We start from the raw sequence: 23,038 nt of genomic DNA, 5'->3' as shown, positions 1-23,038 counted from the left end.
GACAGCAGAACGATCGCGCGGTCGGACGAATTATTGTGATCTGCATTGCGCGGCCGGTAATAAAATTTATCAGTTTTGTGCGTGATCTCTCTTGTTTCGGACAGCAGAACGATCGCGCGGTCGGACGAATTATTGTGTTCTGCATTGCGCGGCCGGTAATAAAATTAAACAGTTCTGTGCGTGATCTCTCTTGTTTCGGACAGCAGAACGATCGCGCGGTCGGACGAATTATTGTGATCTGCATTGCGCGGCCGGTAATAAAATTTATCAGTTCTGTGCGTGATCTCTCTTGTTTCGGACAGCAGAACGATCGCGCGGTCGGACGAATTATTGTGTTCTGCATTGCGCGGCCGGTAATAAAATTTATCAGTTCTGTGCGTGATCTCTCTTGTTTCGGACAGCAGAACGATCGCGCGGTCGGACGAATTATTGTGATCTGCATTGCGCGGCCGGTAATAAAATTTATCAGTTCTGTGCGTGATCTCTCTTGTTTCGGACAGCAGAACGATCGCGCGGTCGGACGAATTATTGTGTTCTGCATTGCGCGGCCGGTAATAAAATTTATCAGTTCTGTGCGTGATCTCTCTTGTTTCGGACAGCAGAACGATCGCTCGGTCGGACGAATTATTGTGATCTGCATTGCGCGGCCGGTAATAAAATTTATCAGTTCTGTGCGTGATCTCTCTTGTTTCGGACAGCAGAACGATCGCGCGGTCGGACGAATTATTGTGTTCTGCATTGCGCGGCCGGTAATAAAATTTATCAGTTTTGTGCGTGATCTCTCTTGTTTCGGACAGCAGAACGATCGCGCGGTCGGACGAATTATTGTGTTCTGCATTTCGCGGCCGCCGGTAATAAAATTAATCAGTTCTGTGCGTGATCTCTCTTGTTTCGGACAGCAGAACGATCGCGCGGTCGGACGAATTATTGTGTTCTGCATTGCGCGGCCGGTAATAAAATTAATCAGTTCTGTGCGTGATCTCTCTTGTTTCGGACAGCAGAACGATCGCGCGGTCGGACGAATTATTGTGATCTGCATTGCGCGGCCGGTAATAAAATTTATCAGTTCTGTGCGTGATCTCTCTTGTTTCGGACAGCAGAACGATCGCGCGGTCGGACGAATTATTGTGATCTGCATTGCGCGGCCGGTAATAAAATTTATCAGTTTTGTGCGTGATCTCTCTTGTTTCGGACAGCAGAACGATCGCGCGGTCGGACGAATTATTGTGATCTGCATTGCGCGGCCGGTAATAAAATTTATCAGTTTTGTGCGTGATCTCTCTTGTTTCGGACAGCAGAACGATCGCGCGGTCGGACGAATTATTGTGTTCTGCATTGCGCGGCCGGTAATAAAATTTATCAGTTCTGTGCGTGATCTCTCTTGTTTCGGACAGCAGAACGATCGCGCGGTCGGACGAATTATTGTGTTCTGCATTGCGCGGCCGGTAATAAAATTAATCAGTTCTGTGCGTGATCTCTCTTGTTTCGGACAGCAGAACGATCGCGCGGTCGGACGAATTATTGTGTTCTGCATTGCGCGGCCGGTAATAAAATTAATCAGTTCTGTGCGTGATCTCTCTTGTTTCGGACAGCAGAACGATCGCGCGGTCGGACGAATTATTGTGATCTGCATTGCGCGGCCGGTAATAAAATTTATCAGTTCTGTGCGTGATCTCTCTTGTTTCGGACAGCAGAACGATCGCGCGGTCGGACGAATTATTGTGATCTGCATTGCGCGGCCGGTAATAAAATTTATCAGTTCTGTGCGTGATCTCTCTTGTTTCGGACAGCAGAACGATCGCGCGGTCGGACGAATTATTGTGTTCTGCATTGCGCGGCCGGTAATAAAATTTATCAGTTCTGTGCGTGATCTCTCTTGTTTCGGACAGCAGAACGATCGCGCGGTCGGACGAATTATTGTGTTCTGCATTGCGCGGCCGGTAATAAAATTTATCAGTTTTGTGCGTGATCTCTCTTGTTTCGGACAGCAGAACGATCGCGCGGTCGGACGAATTATTGTGTTCTGCATTGCGCGGCCGGTAATAAAATTTATCAGTTCTGTGCGTGATCTCTCTTGTTTCGGACAGCAGAACGATCGCGCGGTCGGACGAATTATTGTGTTCTGCATTGCGCGGCCGGTAATAAAATTTATCAGTTTTGTGCGTGATCTCTCTTGTTTCGGACAGCAGAACGATCGCTCGGTCGGACGAATTATTGTGATCTGCATTGCGCGGCCGGTAATAAAATTTATCAGTTCTGTGCGTGATCTCTCTTGTTTCGGACAGCAGAACGATCGCGCGGTCGGACGAATTATTGTGTTCTGCATTGCGCGGCCGGTAATAAAATTTATCAGTTCTGTGCGTGATCTCTCTTGTTTCGGACAGCAGAACGATCGCGCGGTCGGACGAATTATTGTGTTCTGCATTGCGCGGCCGGTAATAAAATTAATCAGTTCTGTGCGTGATCTCTCTTGTTTCGGACAGCAGAACGATCGCGCGGTCGGACGAATTATTGTGTTCTGCATTGCGCGGCCGGTAATAAAATTAATCAGTTCTGTGCGTGATCTCTCTTGTTTCGGACAGCAGAACGATCGCGCGGTCGGACGAATTATTGTGTTCTGCATTGCGCGGCCGGTAATAAAATTTATCAGTTTTGTGCGTGACCTCTCTTGTTTCGGACAGCAGAACGATCGCTCGGTCGGACGAATTATTGTGATCTGCATTGCGCGGCCGGTAATAAAATTTATCAGTTCTGTGCGTGATCTCTCTTGTTTCGGACAGCAGAACGATCGCGCGGTCGGACGAATTATTGTGTTCTGCATTGCGCGGCCGGTAATAAAATTTATCAGTTCTGTGCGTGATCTCTCTTGTTTCGGACAGCAGAACGATCGCGCGGTCGGACGAATTATTGTGTTCTGCATTGCGCGGCCGGTAATAAAATTTATCAGTTCTGTGCGTGATCTCTCTTGTTTCGAAGCGGGCTTGGTAGTCATATGGCTACTGCTTCTGCCTCATACGCAGGAGGTCGTGGGTTCAATCCCAGGTCCGTTCCATTCTCCTACTTTGTATCTTCCTCTATATTTCTCATGTTCTAGCAATCGCTAGAACTGGAAATGGACTTTCATACCGTTTCCATTTTTATTCCTATACCTTCAACTTGAGTATTCTAACAGTAATCTGCTAGAATTGGAAATGAACTATAGAGCTCGTTTCCTACATCCAATTAGAAATTCCATCAGTTACCTTCTCCTATCTATCACATTGGCAGCTCGTTAACCAAGACGGACCTCTGCCTCTCCAACCTAACCCAGAAATTCCAACAAATTCCGCATGAACTCGTGGCAAGTGCAGAGGTATATTCGGCTTGCAGTGGGCGAGTGATTGCATCATCATTTCCTCCCCTTCCCTACATTGACTTGCATTCTGACGTGGCAGGCGCCAGTATGACCTAACAAATGAGATCACCAGTACTTGTACATTGAAGATGTGTGCTAGTCCCAAGCAAACATCTGTTGGTTCCCTGTGCAAGAACAGCTGATCTGGTCATAATGGAGTAGCAACTACGAGCAGTCAATCAAGCTCAAGCTCAAGCTCAAGCTCAATAATTAGTAATCGAATTTAATCTATACCGTGGTTTTCTGAAGCTAATTGCATAACTCATCAACAGGCAACATTGTTGCTCGTGGCGCGAAAGATAGCACACACAAATTCAGGCTACTATGTTGCACTGCACATTTCAGTGATGCCCTCAAAGAAGTTTAACGATCATAACTAAAGATTCGCAACCTGTCTTAAAATCGATTACTAATTATTGGGACGATTAATCAACATGCGGATTTTGTTGGGTGAAAGCTGTTGAGTATCCCTTTTAGCTATGTAGGTTTTCTTTTAACCTGCGCTTAATGGGGAAACGTCATTAACAGTATAATGAAAAAATAAATTTCCCCATACTAATTTGCATGCAAACTTGAAACGGCTTGTGCTAAATCAGTTTTAATCCAAATGAGCTCAAATTTTCAGAGGACACTCAGAACATGGTAAAGAATCAGATGAGCACTGTGGAGCAAAATCGATTTTTTGAACCACCCTAATATGTACTATATGTAGCATATTCAAAATGGTACAAAATGTTGTTTTTTTGCTGTAAAAACAGAAAAATACAGAAAGGCGATATTGCATTTCCGTTGGAATTTTTTTCTTGGTGCGATTGCGCCCCGTTTTCTCCATGGCAGCAAAAGGGCTAAACTGTGTTTCATTTTTGCATTATGACACTTCGTTCTTGCAACAAAAACACATGTGAGCAAAAGGGCTAAACGGTACTTTGAAAACCCAAAGGGGCGATGCAAACAGGCGATATTGACAAATAGGTTGACAGCCGGGCGTGGAATTTGGGCGAAAAGGATGTTGTGAAAAACATTATGACGCATTTCTGAAGGGCGAAAGTGTACACTGTTAGAAAAAAAGGACGACTAGTTCTTCAATCACATTTTCAAATCGAAATCATTCTGAAGCAAATTTTATTTATATGTGGCTTCAATGATTAGATATTGATGTATTTCATGCATACTATTAACATTTCAAATATCATCTACTTTTCGAATTATAATTAAAAACATGTCATGGAACATTCAAACCCATTTTTCTCCATTCGAGTTCATTGCGACATTGGCCCTTATGAAACAACTGTGTCGAAATATGGTCGGTTGTTGATCTTCCGGGCATGAACGCAGCTTGATGACATCCAATTTCTCCTATTGCCTCCGGAAAATTTTCAAGCACCCACATCGCATAGAGCTTATGTTACGGTTGGTTTTATATTGTTCGAAGAGTTGTAGATATTTGATCGAGTCTGTATCGTTTGTGCTATATTGTGTCTGTTTTATTTGTTGATTCTGTGTCTGGACTCAAGAGGAAAGCCTGAAAGTAGGCAATAAAATGTTTAGTTGGGATTTGTCCCAAGTTTGTTCCAGACACAAACATCGAATCGTTGATGCCAAATGGCATTAATTGATTCGGGGTGCCCAAATAGGATAAGAATCCTATACAAAGGCTCAGCTATGAATACAGCAAACTAACTGTTGTAGACAAAATGCACAATACGCAATAAAAATATATTTGCGGGATTTGGCTGATGGACCAAAATCTCATATGAAACCTCGTCATTTCCCGTAGTGGGCACCACCTAGCCGTCTCTCTTAGGGCACCAGGAGAGAACGTGCATTATTTTAATTTGTTAATTGTTACATGCTGATTGTTTATCTTTATGCTTGTATAAAATAAAAGCTGTTACACTTATACCCAGAACTGGACAAGCATATTCGACGATATTGTGATGTCGACGAAGGATTGATTACTTTTGGAATAGTCGCATAATTAAGTTACTTTTCCAAGAGTCGGTCAGTTGGTTCTCAGTCCATACGATTTCCAGCAATGTTTTTAGTTATAAAACAGAAGGACCAGCGTATTTAAAAAAATAGGTAGGAATGCGGTCCTAACCGCAGGCCTTACCATTCGCCATACTGTTCAGAAGTTTACGTATCTACGAAGTCACCGAGGGAAGGACCCGACGGTAGAATGTGACCATCCGTTACGCATATCTGTTCCGATAACCCGTAGATTTGCTCATCGACTGATGAACTCCAACTAGTTATAGGGATGGTTGAGAAACGGCCGATTCTTCTTCAGAATCAGAGCAATCTTCCCGGCCACTTTCCTTTAACATGGCCGCTTTCGTGAAATCCGTGAAACCGGTTCCACCAATTGTCGCACGCACACTATTGTTCTTGTAGAAAGCGTTCTTGCACCAAGTGGTACCCCATGAAATAACGGCTGGCGCAGTGTTTCTGAGCAAATATTGGAATCACAATTGTTCTAGAGGTGTGAGTCGGTCCGAAAATCGTCGTTGACGACGGCGGTCAAATCTTCTACATTTGGTAAGGAAAATCGTATGAATTTCTCGGTAATTATCTTCTGAGTATTCTTATGTTGCGCGGACAATTCGTTCAATTTTCTACAATAAAATCTTTGGAATTTTCAAAAGAGTTTACTTCTGATTTCCTTAAAAAATGTTTTCAATAATTTTTAATTAAGGAGGTAACTTAAAATTTAGAAAAATCTTATTTTCCCGAATTATCACGGGATTTTTTTTTAGGATTTTCCAAAATTGTTAGAGACAATGAGTTCAGTGTTTCCAAAATAAATTCTTTTCATCTTCCATAGATTTTTTATTAACATCCATTTTTGAACGGTAGGCATCTCTAGATGTTCGAGTAATCTTGCCTTTTTTTAATGAAGGGGGCAAGATGGTAGACTTTATGACAGTCTCAAGGTGAGGGAAGAACTGTATATACTTCTGCAGCATTTCAGACAAAGTACAACCGTCTCTACTAAGAGGAGCTATTGATATGTGGTGGAGAAAGGATTTGTAGACCGTCAGCTGTCCGGGGGGTATGGCACAACTTGCAGTATCTGGTCTGCCCTTTCCGTCACCCCGCAGAAGTCGTAAAAAACAGCAGGAGCATTGAAGACAACGTGGCCTTAATGCGATCCCGTATAATACGCAGATATTTTTCGAGTCGTGGTGAAATCGTGGGATTACTCTCTTGAGCAGCCGGTACGTTTATCCCACATAACCAGGCTGACATTGAATAGCCCGCAAGCTACAGATTGAACCATTAATCGGTTGTAAATGCCGCGAATGCGGAATGATTTTGTTGCTCCGGGCATGAATTTCATGCGTAATGGGATGTAATTCGTTGGGCATATAAATCAGATAGAGATCGCGGAATGGTTTTGGTCTGCTTCGGACAGCAGGAATAATACAGAAATAGTATTTCGTGCATGTTAGAACGTGTTACGGTTTGATGAGCTGCCCATGGTCATATTGCTTGCTTCAGGCAAATCCTGACCCAACGATTACCTACCCCAACTTCCAACTCCGTGATACTTATGAGGGTGTCGCTAAATTGGTAATCTCTCTTAAGTAGGTGTCACATCAACAATTCCTTCCTCTCCATAGTTATGGTGAAGATGGGCGTGGCCAGGAGTAGTAATCCTCATGCTTTTAATTAATTGCATATTATTCGGCAACTCGGTCGTACGAAAATCATTTTTTGTTAAATATCTTGGCTGTTTCTTATGCACAGCACATGTTTTGAAATGGACAAATTGATATGAAATTTGCGAAAAAAATCCACGTGTCTTGGAGGGACTCGAACCCTCAACCTCCTACTCTCTAGATAGGCGTGATAACCCCTACACAACAAGACCACTTAAAGGTCGCGTTTATAATCTAATAATTACACCATAACAATGCTAATGCTAACTTTATAAAATTCTTGGGAAATACCCCTCTGGGAAGTACCAGATTATTCCATCTTAATTAATTGGACTGGTGCAATTCCAAGTAATTGAGAAATTTCAATTTTTATCTCATCCAGTGGTTTATTATCACTGGGGAGACCTTTCAAGACGACTTTCAACAACCGCTCAGTGTTGTAGTCGTACGTGAAGAATTTATGCTGCTTCTCCGTTAAATACTGAAGAAGACGTTTGCGATCGTCAAAGGATCCCGACAAAACACGGCAGTCATCCTTCCTGGCAATCTTAAATGAAAACTTGATCCCCTGAAGGTTACTCGAAATCTCATTCCTACTAAAGCCAGAGAACTCGGCAACATATACCACAATTGGCGGAATCCTTTGCTTTTTCGCATGGATCGAATCACCTGGGCTAGAGGTAGATTCGATTTGCTCAATTTCGTCATGAATCAAATCGAACTGATTGCTTAGTTCGATATGAGATGAATTATTTTTAATGCTAGAGTTGGAAGGAACATCTGAACATCTTCTATTTTTTCCGCGCTTTGGTAGGACGGCCTTCAAACCTTGTTTCTAAAAAGGAAATGGAGAATTCAGAGACTCCCCCTTCCTCTTGTTTTTATTAATGCTCATTGCTGGGTTTGGAGACGATACCTTCTAAGATTTTTTTTTCCCAGAACGGTGTCCGTACAGGACTATCACCGCTTGTCGGAATTTTACGTAAAACAAAGGCACGGGTCCAAGTAAAGATCGTAACGGGATCAATATGTAAAAATAGCGCTGAGAAACACTGTGGAAATTAAAATATCTTCGGGTAGTATTAAAAACTTCCTTCAGCAAAGAGAAAACAGAACCGCACAGCACGAAAGCACAATGCGGTCTGGAAGAAAAAAATATTTTATATGTATGTACTAGTATACGTCGTAGTCTAAAGTAGCTTATTTATCGCTAAGTAGTCAATTATCGCAGAAATTTAATTCTTGGTAATTGGCAATTAGTACTTTATTAAAAACGATAGTCTGCTGTACAAGACTTTTGATCAGGTCAAGAAAGGTCTGGCCTAGGATTTTTTGGATGGAATAGATTCTCCAAAACATCGGCATTCTTTTAATTTTATTGCATACGACATCCTGTAGTTTTTAACTTATAGGGGCAAGCAATCGAATTATGGCAGGCATAGAAACGTTATATAAATAACTTTACTGTGAAAATGTAATCCAAAATACAGGTGCAATGCTTGAATAAAATCGATCTGATTTTTAGGCTGTGTAAGAGGCAGTACATACATATGTCACTCTTTTCGCAGGTTCCCCCCAATCACACATTGTCCCTGACGCAATACCCTTCACTATCGACAATAGCAACACACGAACATTACCTGTTTCAATAGTAAGCTGGATCCAACACTAGCGAAAAGCCGGTCGAAATAATTGGATTTACGATCTGCTCTTCTATTTCTTCACCACAAATCACTCGCGATTCCCTCAGGAAGCTTATCGCAAAACATCTCGCGAATTCCCCTCAAAATCCCTGCCCCAAAGCGCACACACACGATCCGTTCCACCGAAATAAAGCAGCAAAGAAATCGAAACACACAACACCCTTGCAGATCTTCCGTTTTTTTTTTATTTCACTTTTTCCTCGCTGACTATTCGTCGTCGCCGTTGTCGCACTCGCAATCGCTGCTTTGTTTTTGTTGTTGTTTGTTGTGTTATCGCAGATGATGGGAGCTGAGAGAGAGAGAGCGACTTCACACAAATTCACACGCAAACAGCGACGCAACACGGCGAACTGTCAAAATCTAATCGCACACACTCTCTCCTCTTCACGGCGGTCGATGTTTTCCCGTTCTGTTGTTGCTGTTGTGTCGAATATTGTTGTTCTTCTTCTCACACACTGCTTCTGCTCTTCAGCGGAATTTTCTTCCGTTCATCGCGCATATTTTTTTTCTGGTGCGTTTTTTTCTTCACCAGTGGTCAAAATTTTTGCTCTGCTTGCTGCTGCTGCTGCTGATGCGGTTTCCTCCCGATGATGACGATTCTGTCGTCAAGTTTCCGCAGCACCGCAATTCGTTCGCGTAGAAAAAATATTCTTGCGTCGATGCACTCGGCGAAAATGCGACCGCACAAGACACTCTTCACGGCGGCGATTCTGCGGTGATTGCACTTTTCGAGAAAGTGGGCAAGCTGAAAAAGAAAGAAAAACTCGAACTTGGAATCCAAAATCGCAACTCTGGCGTAACATGTGGAGTGGGCCCGCAAGATAAATTAAATCAAAAAGCTTATTCTTTTATACTAATTATTGTTGAAAAAATTCTTCTATTAATAGAAAACTTTAAGAAAATTTTTGGTATTTGTATTTATTGAATAATACGTTAGCCTGTAGTACACAACTTTTAGTCAGGTCAAGGAAGGAAAATAGTACAAAAAATGTATTTTTTTGTAAAAATTATATTTTTTGCGTGAATATGTTATTTACCCTACGTTTCGACACGGGGATTGTGCCTTCCTCAGGGGGAAGTATTTTCCCCTTGAGGAAAATACAATCCTCGTGTCGAAATGTTGGGTAAATAACATACTCGTATCACAAAATTAAGATGAGTAGCCGTTTTTTACTAAAATATGTTTTTTAAGAGGGAGGTTTTTGGTTTTTGTAGTCTCAGTAAAGCGACATTTATTTTCGATCGTCCTGACCTGTCCTGACCATTGAAAGAGCACTAGGCTTCGTTCTAGGATATTTGTTTTTCAAACATTTATGGCAAGGCTTCCCTTTCAGAATATTCAAAGAAATGTTTAGAAGATAAAGGAAAAGTGAAATTCTCTCTAATTCCTTACGACATTCACGCACGATTGTACGGGCGAATCCAGTAGGGAAGATCAAAAGATTTCCATGGGAAATCTTTTTGGGGTAGATAAAAAATCAGTGATTAAATTGAAGCGAACGAATTTGCCGTAGAAATGTAGATTGATTTTCCGTAAAAATTCAAAGCAAATACCCATATTACCAAATCCTCCGTGGAGCTAGTAAACGAATTTTTCGTAAAAAATTATGCAAATTTATCGTAAAAAATATGAATGAAAAAGTGAGTTTCACAGTAAAAGCAGATAATCGAACATAACTTGTTGAGAATCAGATTCTTCAATTATGGCTTGATCAGCATCTAAGCGTCAACGAACGATATCAGCTCGATCACGTGAAAACTGTTTTTAGGAGCCTTGATGAAGCTTATGAAGAATATGACGAGCGCGGTGGTCTAGTGGCTACCGCTTCTGCCTTATAAGCAGGAGGTCGTGGGTTTAATTCCAGGCTCGTCCCTTTCCTAGTTTGTATTTCTATCTTAGTTCTTTCTGTGTTTCACGCTCTACCAAAACGATTCCTACTGTTATTACCTTCCACACAATCCCAAAACCTCCCGTGGTACCTATGAGAGGTCGTAGAGTTCTCTGCATCTTTCTTAAGTAGGTGTCCAACAAACCATCCTTCCCCTTCCTCAGCATACGCAAGGACGTGGCCAGGACAGATCTCGACTATTGGAGAGTGCAATGCTTCCATCTAAGAGATAGTGATTAGTCCCAAATCAATATCTGAGGTAACTGATGAAAGTAATGCTACTCTCATACAGTAGTCTTGGCGAATTGCTCAATGCTAATGCTAAAGCTTGATGAAGCTTATGAAGAATGATGTCCTGGTATGGAAAGCAAAGTGGCTTGTGAGCTTCGCTGCTTTTTAAGCAATACCCATTCATTTTTTTGCAATACTCCAAAATGCATACCCGAGCAAAGTCTGAAAACATAATGAGAGCATGTAGAAAACATATTTTGATTGTGACAGCAAATTGAAATCATAATTTGTTTTCAAATATCAATCATCATTATTGATTACATATTTTGATCTCATTTTGCTGTTGATTTCTAAATTGTATGATCATACATCAAACTGAGTACTTATTTTGTTATCGAAACCAATATCAAAATAAGTTTTCGATTTGCTCTCATCGATAGCAGGAATAGTTTTCGATTTGATGTCACAGTAAGATTTTTCTGCTATACATTTTGTTATTTTAACCGTTAAAACGACCAAAAAGATATCAAATTAAGTAATCATATTCGGCGATTTCACAACATCAAAACAAGTTATCGATTTGCTCTCAAGCTTTGCTCGGGTAAGCCCACAGATTGACCACGTGTTGATCGAAGGATTTCTCGGACGTCTAAGACTCATAGATGTAAGGCCCAAACGCTTGTCCATTAACTCAGTGCATTATACTCAGTAATGTGAAAACCGGAATGGGCAATTATTAAAGTTGAATTTTTCTTGCAACTCATTGGGTATAATGTCCAATAGTGGACTCTCCAGGCATGTTTACATTTTCAGCATAATATAAATATTTTTTTTATACAATTCTATCAGGAGAACCGACCTTACAGTCTAATGATTTGATTGCTTGCATTAGAAATGCTATGGAAAGTAAAAAATAGGTAATTTTTTGCAATTTTGTAAAAAACACGCAAAAGTGCCTATTATTGAAACATTTTAGAGGGTCCATAATAGGAAAGAAGAACATCCTGAAACGGAACATGGAAATGAAATAAAGTGTCGACTATATGGGAGCAATTTCCTATTGACCCCCAGATGGTTTACTATAGGGCAAATTTAATCAGGCTTTGAAATGTTAATTTCGATAAAGAACGTTGTGTGTAATTTAGTGTTTTATGTATGTATCGTGAAGGGGACATTCGAAACTTGGTATTAGATATCATACGAAATTAATATGTTGAAAATTTCCACTTCTTATGGCAGGAATAGCAAAATTCCGCCACTAAGGGTTCCACTATTGTGCATTTTACCCATTACATTTAACTTTAATTCGTTAGCCGTCCCGTTACGCCGATATATGGATATACTTTGAAGTAGTGCGTAACGGTATCATCGTGCTAGCCTCATGATATACGAATGCAAAAATGGTAACCTGGCTTAGAAACCTCGCAGTTAATAACTGTGGAAGTGCTTAATGAACACTAAGCTGCGAGGCGTCTCTGTCCCAGTGTGGGGATGTAATGCCAATAAGAAGAAGAAGTGCGTAACGGTGTAAATCAGGTCATATCGCCAGGCTCGGTTCAACTCTGAAGCTGACAATATGACGTCCCAAAAACCCCAAGGTGCATGGGGACTGTCCCTGCTTTGGCAGTAGAGCGAGTGATCTGCTTGTGTCGAGGTAGGATTGTCGTAGCGGATAATCGCTATTGTCACCTCGAGGCATGGCAAAAGTTTGAGTGCGGACTGCGCATGTTGAGGCAGGAGTGCTGTAGCGTAGTATCGTTGATAGGTCCCTACATACCGCTATCGACACCTCGAGGCATGCCAGTGGAATGTTAGGGTGCGCACCCATATAAGACTCACATGGGGCGAGTGACATTTGGAGAAACTACTTCGGCGGCAGGGTGATATTGGTTTGAATCCACACACCTACAGTGAGGCACAAGTGGTACACGGGGAGTGTCCCTACATCGGTAGGGTAGCGCGTGGTCTGCTTCGGCAAAAGAGTGAGTGATAGGATTGGGCTAAGCAAGGAGTATCGTAGCGGATAACCACTATCGTCACCTCGAGGTATGACTGAAGTTGGTGTAAAGACTACACGTGCTGAGGTAGGAGTGTCTTAACGTAGTATCTGTTGGCCCAGGCAGTTACCGCTATTGACTCCTCAAGGAATGACCGTGAAGTTTTAGAGTGAGCATTCAAGTAAGTCTCAAATGGTGTGGGTGCCTGTGTGAATAAGTAAATTATGTCCCGAGGTGAGCCAGCCTAGGGCTGAAAGCCTCGCAAATAAAAATAATAATAAAAAAATAAATTACGTGTAGCCTATCCCCCAAAAGTAATGCTGAGAAGCTGTTCCGGGGAGAAATTAGGGTTGATGACCAAGAAGGGTTTAGTGGGTAGGACCAATCATGGAGTCCCACACTCCTGTACACTGCCGTAAAAGCCGACAAAAATAATCATAAAGCATTAATCCACGTGAAAAAAAAATAAATTTAGGGGTGTGCTACTCAAATTTAGCATTTAACCACTTGAACCCCTTCCACATGTTGCGCTAGAAATGTTGACCCAAGTCGCCCTTTTTGACGTTTCGTTGGTGCTCTCCATCTGCCTCCGATGGAAAAGTTCCACCTCGACTCACCCTTTATTTTCTTCACTCCCACGGAGCAAACGGAAATCCTTCTACGGCTCCGACCGGAAAGACGGGATGGTGATGATTCGCCAATTCGCGTTCCGCTCCTGTATCCAAACACTACTGGCTCCTCCACCCAATACTGCTCCGGATTCTATGTCCCTTCTTCCTTCTGAAGACACCCTTCCTTCGGGTGGACTGAAAATGCTGAAGTCACACAAAATCTTTCCCGGTGTCGCTTTCTTCAACCTGCATCCACCGATGAAATAACCCGAATCGGAATCAGACACAGAAGCGCTCTTTCCGCAGGGGAACTGGCTGACGAACGACGGATCGAAATACCGAACAGGAGAAAAAGGCTGTCTCAGGGCCAGGAATTTGATCGCCACTTTTCGGCGGTTTGCAGCGAAGCACGAAGCTGGATTTGTACACTCCCGCACGGACAAACTCGCGACGCGTTAAACTGTGGCTTTACAGTTGCTGTTCCGTACCGATCAGCGCGAAAATAGAACCGAGAACCGAGATCGTTGCGAATTTTTTCAACAGCACGGCAGCCATATTCGATTTTTGGTACAACCAACGACGACGACGGAGCAGCTCTTTCCCGTTCGCGGCGATGAGTTCGGAGATGTCAAATTCCGGGTGGGTTTGTGTTTGTGTTTTGCACGATTCTCTCGCAATTTCGATGTTTTTGGGCGAAAGCAGTGCTGCCCGCTTTTTTATTCAAAAAACTTTTACTGTCAAAATTTGACGTTTTGCACAGTTTCGACAACCAACTCAAATTTGAGTTTGAATTACCTGCGAGGAAACCTTTAACACGGAGAAAACAATCAAAAAGTACCCGCATAATGAAAAACGACATGCCATGCAGTCAAAATTACATATGTGTTATAAGATATATTGTCACTATTCACTTCATTGTTAGCATACAATTTTAAGCTTGATTCACCATACCAAGCCTACATCAACACTTACTGTTAATACATAACATGCTGTCGATGTGTAATTATATAGTTCTTTAATTGTACATCTACCAACTGATGTATGGTACATCGAAAATTTTGTTCGAAAAAACGACCAAATTTAAATGTTAATTATACTTAAGGGATCGTTCAAAAATTACGTCCATCGTTTTTCGGCATTTTCAACCCCCCTCCCCCCCTCCTGTCACAAACTGTCACAAATAATTGACCCCCCCCCTCCCCCTGTACGTACATGTCTCATTTTTATTTTAGCGATTACTGTGGTTTATCTTTTTCGTACACTATTTTCACAATAACATAGTGAGTTATGTCCCTTACTAACAGTTTGAATGTTTTAAAATGCAAGTTGTTTTTAAAATGCTTTCAGGATTTTTTCTTGTGGATGGACGTCACATAAGACGAACCCCCTCCCTCCCCTGTCACAAACTGTCACAAAACTCTGACCCCCCTCCCCCCCTCAAACCTTGGACGTAATTTTTGAACGGCCCCGAACCGCCCATTACTCATATGGTAGTTTGGCCGTTTACCATCTGAGCTACTGTTGAAACAGTATATGAGACTGTCCATTTACAGTTAACTACTATTAGTGAGACCATCGCTACAATACCACTTATTTTCTTCAATTATAACAGATGCGGTCTACGTATGGTCCATGATTATGCGGGTAGTGTTTTAAAATTTAATTTTTAATATTAATTTCACACATTATCAACTTCATTTTTGACTATATAGATAGTAGAATCTATAGATGAGCAAAAACATGGTGGGGTTTCTTTTTTTTTAACTTTTTTTTGGACCAGGCGCATATGACATCACACCCCTTAACATATTTTCATTGAAATCGTGACGTCATGCTCGACACACGTTTACTTGCAAGTTTGACTGTTTGGAGACAGAGGATTTATCTTCGCTCATCTATTTTGGCGAACAAACGTTGCATGAAGAAGAAGAAGAAGCATAAAGATGATATTCAAAAAAAATGCACGGGGAAGCATACGAAGAAAATTTTGAAACTCTTTTTAAAAATTCTAGAAGCAATATAATTAAAAACGCAGTACGGGGTCGGAAATTTATTAAGCTGTGCATAAAAAGCAATATCACTACACGTAAAAAAATAACCTTATATGTTATGGCAAAAAACCATTCGAAAATACTTATATTCTTCATTATGCCACCCAATGAATGATCCCATACCAAAAAGCTAATAACATTCATAAGTTAATGAATAGTATAAGTTTCGGGATGTATGTGACTAATGCGATGTATACGTTTTTTCTTATACATATCATTAAGCGCCTGCTTTGGCAAAAAAGTATTAGAAATATTAATAATAAATAACATTAAATTTTTTTACGTGTAGATAAAATCACCCCATACTGCTAACCGTTTTGATTTAAATTGCTTCTAGAATTTTTACAAAGAGTTCCAAAACTTTCTGCTCCCCGCGCAATTTTTTTCGAATATCATCTTTTCTGTTTCTTCTTCTTCATGCGACATTAGATTGCCAATATTCCACTGACGGTATCCGCCAGACGGGGGGGAAATTGGTTCGGCTGTTTCTACGATCACGACAATAACTTTACATTAAAATACTGTCCTAGTTAAACTATACCTATTCTGGTGTGTGTTGTAGAAATCAGAGAGTTGTAAAGCAAACTGTTTTCGGAGGGTACTGCGGGAAAGGTGAAAGCTTGGGTGAAAGTCATATTTCCTCGAGCAGGAATTGAATATGCGACATATACTAGCGAAAGGTGCATTTTGTGCATAATTCGTTCGTGCACCTCTTAAGTAAATAAAGGGAGTTGATCGAAGTTGGCGAAAGGGAATATTAAGGTTCAACTGCGAGAGCAAAAATCCGGGCTTGCTCATCCATTGGAACTGATCTGTCTTGCTGCCGTTCGCTGCTGATCAAAGCGCCAATGGACAGAGGGCGGTGCCACCCGCTTGCTCATCCATTGGAACTGATCCATCCGCTCATGGTCCTGCGATGCCCATCGCTTACTGCTTCCGTCGATAAACCTACCGGAGCACGAAGTGTGCGCTCTATTTATACAAAAGATATTTTAGTTATTAGATAAAGATTGTCGCTTCGGTTTCCTTTGTTCTGCTGTCCGGAACATGTTGGGTACCAAGCTGTCAAATCGTATGGATTTTCCTTCTTTGACATTTAGCTCCCCTATCCTCGCCAGTAAAAGATGTTCCGGACAGCGACGACAGCGACCATCTTTATCTAGTAACTAAAATATCTTTTATTTATACCCTGCATCGGAATAAGCCATTTTATAGAAAGCTCAAATGACAGGAGACCTAACACTAATATTTACATTTTACAAGGAACATTTGCGAAAATGGAATGAAATGGTGATGATGATGACGAAATGATGATGGTTTGCATGCAAATTTACCAAAACAAAGACCGAGCCGTCCACTCAAAATTTCGATCAGCTGATCGAATCTGTCTCATAAAATGGCTTATAACCTGGGAGCTGCGGATAGAGTCGAAACGAGTGTCAAAGAATCTCCAAAGTAAGCTGTCAAAAAGTATCCATCGCATCGAGAGAGGTTTTGTGCATTTTGAGCGTAGACGAGAGAGTACACGTATAAATCAACTCATACTAAATATAGCTCATTTTCAACAAATTTCAATTTACTGGCGTCATTTTAAATATATCGACGGATTCAACATAACTAGAGGGTATGAATTAATTTAACATTCGACACGTTAATATATACCTACGATGCGGTAAATTGACGGAATCTTTGTGGTTAATTTTATAAAGATAAACATAATGGTAGTTCAATGTGAGAAAATCGTAACGTGTACAGTGAACACTGGGAGTTTCAAGCAAAATATCTTGAAAATTTGATTTGATCGAGTCCGCAGCTCCCAGCTTATAACTTTTGCTCCAGAATTTCCACTCCACTTTGACAGATGCTCATAGCTCTAAAGAATTGAGCGTTTTAACAAATCAGTATTGATGAATCATGCGATTTTAATCGATTATTTTTAATTCGTTGATTATTTTTGATTATTTCCTAACTCGTATTTTTTTCGTGTCTCTGTTTCCAATCTATTATACTATAGTTATATGTAAGAAAACTATGTATGTATCATTTGGAAACTATGTATTTCTGTTGATATTAAAAGATGAGGAGGTTTTGCGCCCATTTGAGAAATACCACAAGAGCAGTTCTACTTAAATGGGCTTTTCCCTGCTCCAAATCTATATACATAAAAATGAATTTCTGTCTGTCTGAACCTTATAGACTCCGAAACTACTGAACCGATCGGCGTAAACATTTGTATGCAGAGGTTTTTGGGCCGGGGAAGGTTCTTAAGATGGTTCGAGACCTCCCTCCTTTAGAAAGAGGGGCTCCCATGCAAATGAAACATAAATTTCTGCATAACTCGAGAATTAAGGTGATTATACAATCAAGCCATGTGGTGAATTTCAAATTCACCACACGGTTTTCTAATCCTATTATCAAAAGTTCAAATCTAGCGTAATAATTTTCTTACAATGCTGAAATTAAAGTCGATTGTTTAGCATGAGTAAGCAAACGATCTACGGATGTTTCATCCCCATGGGCGTTATGGTTCAAACCATTCGTGCTCTTGAAAAATTACTAGAAAAAGCACGTGGTTTCCAAGATGGCCGATTTGTGGCTTTGTTGTATAACCACCTTAAGCAGAGAATAAATCAATTTTAGGCGAAACGAAGTTTGTCGGGTCTGCTAGTAAAGAATAAAGAATAAAGAATCTGTGGAAGTCGGGCTTACTACGGTCTCCAGAAGAAACTGCGGTCAAAAAAGATTCACCACCGCACCAAACGTGTCATGTACAAAACGCTGACAAAACCGGTGGTCCTCTACGGACATGAAACTTGGACAATGCTCGGGGAGGACTTACTCGAGAGACGGGTGCTTAGCACCATCTTTGGCGGTGTGCAAGAAGACGGTGTGTGGCGGCGAAGAATGATTCACGAGTTCGCCCCGCTCTATGGCGAACTCAGCATCCAGAAGGACTAAATCCGGAAGGGTACGATGGGCAGGGCATGTTACAAGAATGCCGGACAGCAAACCTGCAAAGATTGTTTTCTCTTTCGATCCTGCAGGTACATACAAGACGGCGTGGAGCGCAGCGAGCGGGGTGGGCTGACCAGGCACAGAACGACTTGGTGAGCGTGGGGCGCATTCGAGGATGGAGAGATGCGGCCTCGAACCGTACATTGTGGCGTCGAATTTGGACAAATTGTTGATTCAGTGTTATCTGTTTAGATGTGAGCTAATTAAATAAATAAATAAATAAATATTGTATTTTTCACGAATGATTAGATTCGCTCGACGAAATTCAAGAGTTGTCAATTTTCTATTTAAAGGCATTTTCGACAACCTTTTTATAGATTACCTTGATCGTCAAGCACGTGGTCGGTTGAGAACAATGGGACTGAATGTAAACATCGAAGCACCAGCTGGTTTTGTTGTGTAAACATGATCAGCTGGAGAGCTGAGAACAATGAAAAAATATGTAAACATGAGGGGGCTTGCGGCAGCTGTCACGATTTTCAAGTGAAATGCGCACGGTAGTCAGCAGCGAAATCGAAAGTGAAATCTGAGTAAGACGAAATTTTTATCATAAGAGTCTAAATGGTGAAAAAAATCGCAATAAATGGAAGGCAAACAAGATAATCGATTAGAGAAAATATGTATCAGATCGCGATCTTATACACACAAATGACATAAACTATAACACTTGTTATCCATTTATTGTGACAACCGAGTTATTATTTCGGATGTCAAATGCGTACACTTGCAATATACTATTTATTATGACTGCCCATGATACACTCCATATATGGTTGAATTAGAGGCCTTATCAAGGCCTCCAGTTGAATATTGTTTATTCATTCATAGTTTAAAAAGTGTAACATAAATATGTAATAAAATAATAAAAGCGTTCTGCAAGAATATTTCGTATATTCATAATTAGAAGTAAAGCTCAGTCATTGTGGCGTATTTATTTATTTATTTATCATCAGACTAAGGCCGGAGTGGCCTGTGCTGCACATAAAAGACTTCTCCATTCAGCTCGGTCCATAGCTGCACTTCGCCAACCACGCCAACCCGCTGTGCACCTCGCCTTCTTGTTCCCGTCGGATCGTTGTCGAGAACCATTTTCACCGGATTACTGTCCGACATTCTGTGCCCGGCCCACCGCAGTCTTCCGATTTTCGCGGTGTGAACGATGGATGGTTCTCCCAACAGCTGATGCAATTCGTGGTTCATTCGCCTCCTCCACGTACCGTCCGCCATCTGCACCCCACCATAGATGGTACGCAGCACTTTCCTTTCGAAAAGTCCAAGTGCGCGTTGGTCCTCCACGAGCATCGTCCAGGTCTCGTGTCCGTAGAGGACTACCGTCTAATGAGCGTTTTGTAGATAGTCAGTTTGGTACGGCGGAGAACTCTATTGGATCGGAGCGTCTTGCGGAGTCCAAAGTACGTACGATTTCCAGCCACTATGCGTCTCCGAATTTCTCTGCTGGTATCGTTATCGGCGGTCACCAGTGAGCCCAAGTACACGAATTCATCAACCACCTCGATTTCGTCACCACCGATAGAAACTCGTGGTGGGTGTCGTATTCCATCCGAAAACGGCTGAATGGAATCCGCCGTTGAAGAGCGGTGCGACTGTTCGTTTTAAAATTCGACAACAAACTGACGGTGCAATCTTCGTCGTTGCTACTCAACCCGATGGCGCTACCAACACCATCTCACACTGCGGTGGCTGCAATGCGCTAGCATTGCCATACCCCACCGCGCAACGTCTCTCAGCCCTTCACAAGCTACCGATTCCTTGGCACAGGCTTAAATGAAGCAAAGTTCGTCAGAAAATTCAATATGTTGCTCTCCATACTCTCAAATACTCAATCATGCACAGATTCTTTCACGATAGAGGTCAATATTAGTGCATATGCAAAATTGAGAGTTCGAATCAAGTCTAATGTAAAACTTGCCACATTGTACGGTAAATTGGGGCACGCGAAATATGTGATTTCACGATTGGTATATTTGATTGCTTATGTTTAATGTACTATCCGCAATAGCAGAATCAATTCATAGTCTAGAATCACTTATACAAACTAAAATCATTAGCCGCTTACTCTGAATACTACATCTTTCTCCTTCCCTACTCTTTCAGCTTTGTAAGAATATGATTTCAATTTTATAAATATTTCATTATGAAGAAAAATCATACCCAAATTGCTCCAAAATAAATTAGAACAATTCTTAATATTGTAGTACCATCAAAATCTAATGCAAAGAAGAACAAACTTGATATGTTAAGTACCGTCATATTTTTGCTAAAAACTAATAATGATTGTGGGTCACATTTTAATTTTTTTTCGAAATTCTACTTGCTTCTGCACAATTCGGAATACAATAAAAATGCCTCGGAGTCCTGCTCGGTACTCACAAAGAGCAATCCTCTATAGAACTTGCAAACGTAGTCCTACGTCAACATTCTTTGGAGTTTTACTCACTCTGGAATAAATAAAACAACACATCGGAGTCCTTTTGCAAAATGTATTCCTTCATAGAAGCCACAGACGTAATCCTACGTCAACATGTCTCGGAGTTCTACTCCTTCCGGAACGAAAAAAATTGTCTCGGAGTCCTACTCTGCATTCGTGTAGTCTTCTATAGAATACCCAGACGAGCATGTCTTGGAGTTGCATCGGAGTCCAGCTCTGCATTCGCAAAGTATACTCTTTTATAGAACACACAAACGATGTCCTACCTCAAAATACTCGCTCCGGAATAACCAAAAATGCTTTGGAGTCCTTCACATTCGCAAAGTTTACTCTTCCATAGAATACACAGACGTATTCCTACGTCAAAATGCCTCGCCTCGCTTCGGAATGAACACAAAATGGAATAAACACAAATTTTTCCGGAGTCGTGCTCTGTATTCGTAGAGTGTGGTCCTCTGTAGCATACCCAGACGTAGTCCTACGTCAAAATGTCTCTGATGTGTACTCGCTCCGGAATGAACACAAAATGCCTTGGAGTACTGCTTTGCATTTTCAAAGTAAACTTTTTTTGTTGAATACACAGACGTAGCCCTACTTCAACACGCATCGAAGTTTTACACGCTCGGGAATAAACACGAAAATTCCTCGAAGGTCTGCTTCGCATTCACAAAATGTACTCTACAGACGTAATCCTACGTCAACATGGCTCGGAGTTCTACTCGCTCCGGAATGAACAAAAATTGTCTCAGACACCTGCTCTGTATTCGCAAAGTGTGGTCCTCTATAGAAAACCCAGACATAGTCCTACGTAAACATGTCTCGGATTTCCACTGGCTTCGGAATCAACAAAAAATGCCTCACATTCGCAAAGTGTACTCCTCTATAGAATACACAGCCGAAGTCCTATGTTTACGGAATGAACACAAAATGTCTTGGAATCCAGCTTCGCATTTGCAAAGTGGTCACAGACGTAGTTCGACGTCAACATGCCTCGGAGTTTACTCACATTCACAAAAAACGCCTCAGAGTCTTCATTCGCAAAGTGTACTCCTGTATAGAATACTCAGATGCAGTCCTACGTCAAAATATCTCTGATGATTACAGGCTCCGGAATGAACACAAAATGCCTTGGAGTCCTGCTTTGCATTATTAAAGTTTACTCTTCTTTTGAATACACAGACGAACCCCTACTCCAACATGCCTCGGAGTCCTACACGCTCCGGAATCAACAAAAAAATGCCTCACATTCTCAAAGTGTACTCCTCTATAGAACACACAGCCGTAGTCCTACGTCTACGGAATGAACACAAAATGTCTTGGAATCCTGCTTCGCATTTGCAAAGTGGTCACAGACGTAGTTCGATGTCAACATGCCTCGGAGTTCTAATCACATTCACAAAATAAAATGCCTCGGATTTTTTACTCACTTCGGAATGAACACAAAATGGAATAAACACAAAATTTCTCGGAGTCGTGTTCTGTATTCGCAGAGTGTGGTCCTCTATAGCATACACAGATGTAGTCCTACGTCAACATGCCTCGGAGTTCTGATCGCTCCGGAATAAGCAAAATACCTCGGAGTGCTTCACATTCACAAAGTGTACTCTTGTATAGAATACAAAATGCCCTGAAGTACTGCTTTGCATTTTCAAAGTAATTTTTTTTTTGATGAATACACAGACGTAGCCCTGCTTTAACACGCATCGAAGTTTTACACGCTCGGGAATAAACACGAAAATTCCTCGAAGGTCTGCTTCGCATTCACAAAATGTACTCTACAGACGGAATCCTACGTCAACATGCCTCGGAGTTCTACTCGCTCCGGAATGAACAAAAATTGTCTCAGACACCTGCTCTGTATTCGCAAAGTGTGGTCCTCTATAGAAAACCCAGACATAGTCCTACGTAAACATGTCTCGGATTTCCACTGGCTTCGGAATCAACAAAAAATGCCTCACATTCGCAAAGTGTACTCCTCTATAGAATACACAGCCGAAGTCCTCGAAGGTCTGCTTCGCATTCACAAAATGTACTCT

At 41.5% G+C, this 23,038-nt stretch overlaps 1 protein-coding gene across 1 annotated transcript in view; it reads right to left on the bottom strand.

Moving 5' to 3' along the window:
• LOC134212024 (protein bunched, class 2/F/G isoform) overlaps window positions 1-14,116 on the bottom strand; it is a 540,084-nt gene extending 525,968 nt beyond the window's left edge. The window contains exons 1-2 of the mRNA XM_062689516.1: window positions 13,494-14,116; window positions 8,697-9,504 (exon numbers count right to left, since the gene is read on the bottom strand). The gene's annotated coding sequence lies outside the window, so the exon portion shown is untranslated. The remainder of the gene's footprint in view (window positions 1-8,696; window positions 9,505-13,493) is intronic.
• Window positions 14,117-23,038: the final 8,922 nt, after the last annotated feature.

The sequence above is a fragment of the Armigeres subalbatus genome, chromosome 2 (assembly GCF_024139115.2).
Source record: "Armigeres subalbatus isolate Guangzhou_Male chromosome 2, GZ_Asu_2, whole genome shotgun sequence".
Lineage (NCBI taxonomy): Eukaryota > Metazoa > Arthropoda > Insecta > Diptera > Culicidae > Armigeres > Armigeres subalbatus.
Note: the sequence above shows the minus strand (reverse complement) of the source record. Positions and strands in the feature narration are given on the sequence as shown.